Source organism: Plasmopara halstedii, assembly GCF_900000015.1.
Source record: "Plasmopara halstedii genome assembly, contig: Scaffold_658, whole genome shotgun sequence".
Lineage (NCBI taxonomy): Eukaryota > Oomycota > Peronosporomycetes > Peronosporales > Peronosporaceae > Plasmopara > Plasmopara halstedii.
The window spans coordinates 68622-72891 of NW_020187575.1; positions in this window are offsets into that span (position 1 = coordinate 68622).

Sequence of the window (4270 nt, forward strand, 5' to 3'; positions counted from 1 at the left end):
TATGCATTCAGCGGTGTAATTTTAACACTGCGGTACTTCTAGGTATCGAATTTAGTACACCCTAAATGTTTAGGTATACCATAGCAGGGTACGTTGACGACAGTGTGAGTGATAGTCAACACAACTACCAGAATCTGCGGTAGGACATTAGTTAAAAATGTAACGTATTATAATGTACACACATTTCACTATTGTCATTGTTGTCCCTTTAACTTCCAAAAAGCCAGAAATATCATTGTAGAGTACTGTGACAAAGAATTATGGCTAGTGCTGAGTGGATGACGTATTGTATGGGAGAGATGCGTGGGAGACGTTGATCGCCGGCCTTACTTGCTCCATTCCGAATGAAATTGTCCTTTGTAGATACTTAGCGTATCAATATACATAATTCATACAAAAGAAGTACCGTTTACCTCAGATGTTTTCGGGTTCGTTTTACGTCGGAGCGGACCCCATCCTCTGTGTGCTGGTTGATTTGCGCTGACCAAGCTTTTTATGTGCGGGGTTCACCGCAACTCTGGTGGATCTGATAGCACTCGGCGTCAATTTTTCGGACAGATCTTCTATATTGGGTGGTAAATCAATTTTTTTGTCTTACAACACAACGCGCTTCAAAAGCTTGACGTTTGTTCCCCCGCGGGCATACTACGCAAGTGACAAATCAAGCGCCGTAGCGGTACTCGCTTTCTAAAGGTATGTATCAGCGACGGGGACATGCTGGTACGACAGATCCAAAAGCGATCAAAACAGGAGCCTATGAAAAAAATGGCATCCAGTTTATTGACATAGTCCTCTTCTCAACAAGAGAGATTAAAAAAACCAAATATCAACCATCCATCAGACAGAGCAACTGTGCGTCATACTAGAGGCCATCAAATTAAGAAGCTGCGTCTGAGAATCGGCACTTACCCTCAGGGGGTCCAAAGCAACGATGTTATTAACATGATACGTAGAAGAAAAGATGTCGTAGGCGTGTACGCCGCCTGAACAGGCGAAGAGTCCGCGATCACGAGCTTATCTACCCGTTTGCAATATCTGTCTAACAGTAATAAGCTCTTATAGTTGCAATGGCGGCATGCCGACTTCAGATAACAAGTAGTGATTATTAGTTCCATGGATAGCCTCCTTTAAAGTATGCCTAGTGACCGTCTACGTCATCTTTTCATCTAGCGGAAATGCAATGGGCATGAGAAGCCTTGCTTTTTTGCTACAATGCTACGAGGGCAGTTTAAAGTACGAACGTTGGAGCATCTTAAAGCATGCCAGAGGCGATGGGCTTCAGCCGAACTGAGAAGGACGAGCACAATTTTATAGCAGCCGTGTTATTTTCAGATACTATATTTTACACAAAACGTTTGAAATCCGTCTCTCATTTGACAGATACAAAGGACCACACGGTCAATCACAAGCTCTTCCCGAACATAAACTAGCTACTATAGGCGCAAGATGGTCTATCAAAAAAAATAACGTTCTTGTATTTTGTGGTGGATGTGATCAATAAAATCCGGCCTAAATCTTGCGACTTACTCGAGAGAAGGAGGCGTTCAAAGACTAGGTTGGTCGGCTATTATCATTAACGTCTCAAGCTTTGTGACGCGTTATTTGTCAATTTGAATATTGTCGTGTTGGGACACTCGAAAACAGTAGACCGTTCGCGTAAAATTGAAGACGCAGAATTCAATACAGTAACCGAGCGTATTGTGACGGTGAAAAATATATTTTTCAAGGACTTTGGATAGTAAACGCTGTCTGGTCCTAAACATGGATCCGATATGCGATCTCATCAATTGTGTGGTGTTCCTGAAACATGTGCACTATCAAAAGACTATAAGTCGAAGTCATTGGGTGTCATACAATTCTCTTCTTATGGAGGTTTGGTAGGCCCGTGACCCTTCTGCTCGGAAACAAAGCAGTTTTCGGCGCGGCCATAAAAGTGCAGCGGCTTCGCGGCATGGCTTGCGATCGTTCAACTCAGTCTGTGAAGTGTATAGGAAAAGGCTAAAAGTCAGAAGTAGATGTGAACCGCTCTGGTACTGCTAGGCGTCTCGATCAGAGCTTCAAAGACAGGCAAAACTGGAAGATTTGACGGGTTGTCGTCGTTTTCAGTGTGTAAATGGATTCAAAGGGTTGTAAGCGTCTCGCCAGATCCAACATATGGTTATAAGATAAGATTACCGCGGTTTCGCGCGATAATCTGCGGAAAAGATTCAGAGCCACTTTATGTTGTGGTCTTCAAGGCACGGCTCGGTATACACCGATGACTATTGTCCAGAGAAGACGGACAAAGCCTATTATATACATAGTCTGTCCTTGTGACAATCCAACGATGTCACTAAGTAGGCACAAACGTTCGACGCGTCTTACATGTGGAGCAGTCACTATTTAAGGGCTTCTCGAAAAAGTCCTATTTACTGGTATATGGAGCAACCCGGGTATTCGCAAGACTCTTAATTACCTCTCGTTTACGCGAATGTTTTGTACGCTAAGACTTGCTGTTTAACCGACGAATCTACTTTACACCCAATGTTTGGCAAACCGCAGGATAAAAACTTTCCTTTAGAGTACTGGTCGATGGTGACTGTATTGAATTATGTTTAGTGTGTATATTTCACCACTTGCACATCATCTGAGACGAACTACCGTCCGCAGTCGTGCGCACTTTGAAGCAGAATCTGTTTCACAAACTTGTTGCTTTCAGCATTGCAACCCATGTTGCTGCTAAACATATGCTGAGTATATCGCCATACCAACTGACAACGCCACCATTGTGTTGCGTGACAAGTTATAGTCAGGGGAGACGTGAAAGCACATACGCCATCATTCTCAGTCGACTTTGTTTTGTACTTTCCTGCAAAGAATTACCGCAAAGAGGGATTAACATTTTGCCCATTTTTGTGAGAGTATGACAACTTCACCGTGCGCAACGATACATGATCTATATCGATCAGAGCCGAAAAAAAGACGTGCTATAATTACTGTTGGAGTAAGCGGATTGTGATCCGCTAAACTCGTACTTGTTCTGAGTAAAAAACGAGAGGTCCGTGACCTAACTTACGTTCCTCAAAGCGCAAAGCTACGGCAGCCCCGCTGCAATTGGTAGCACTTGTAGTCAATCTACACCTGTGTCGTTACGATTGATCTTTTATGAGAATGGAACAATGTTCCTCTTTGCCCCAAGGCATGCAAGACGGTTTAACAGCTGATGTCTTTGCTGGCGCCTGAGGGCGTGCAACACCTTGTAACGCAAGGTCCCGAGGCAATCGGTGCGCGTCTAGAGGTGTTTCTAAATCACAAAAAACGGGCTACTAGAGAATCTGCAGCAGAAGATGTCTGCTTCATCTGCGTCTATGACGCCACCGCCTGTAACGGATAACTTTCCCCGCCTTAAGCCGCTCATGGTGAGCGCTAAGGTCTTTGAGAGGAAGGATGGAGAGAATCTCCTGCTGTGGGTGAGAGATGTCGGGATAGCCATCGCATCAGCCATGCTCTAGACCGAGCAACACCGCGTGGCGCTAGCCATCTCCGAGCTCGGTGGTCGAGCGCGAGAATGGGCACTGCCGTGCGACACTTCGGTCGAAGCTGCGTTTCCCTCCTGGGCGAAGCTGAAATTGCAGCTCCCAAAAGTGTTCTCAGGCATATCGCGTGCTATCGCGTGCGATCGCGTTTCCTTGCCGCCCGACAAGGCAATAAGGAATTGGTGGGATTTGTCCAGGAGATGCGCACTCTCATTGCCGGGATGGCAGCAGGTCCCCTTCCGGTGGTGGTCACAGTGACCGTCTTTATGGAAGGCCTCCGCACTGGCGTGGGCAGAAGGGAGGTCTTCCGTGTGCATGCATATTCATTTGAAGAAGCGGTGAATGCGGCATTGACTGCCGAATCTAATTTCAAGTCGGCACGAATTGGTTGGAATGCACACTCCAACAGCTTGTCGAGCGGGTCGGTGCCCATGGCTCTCGGCTATGCTGAGGGCGAGGGAGCAAAGTTCCGAGCTGCTGAGCAGCATACAGATATACAACGGTGTTTTGACTGTAGAGACACCCGTCACCTTCGGAACGGTTGCCCGTGCGCAAGGCGCGTCAAGGTTCTTCGAACCATCGCCCCAATGCCACCGAACGACACCACATAGTAGGCGTGAGGCGACCTACTGGGAGTGAATTCTGTTGAGCCTCGGGGAGGCATAGGTCAACAGGGCCCAGCCTCAAAGACCTCCGTGCTCTTGAACACAGAACGTGTATGCAAGACGGGCTTGCCGGTCGTGGAGGCGACCGTA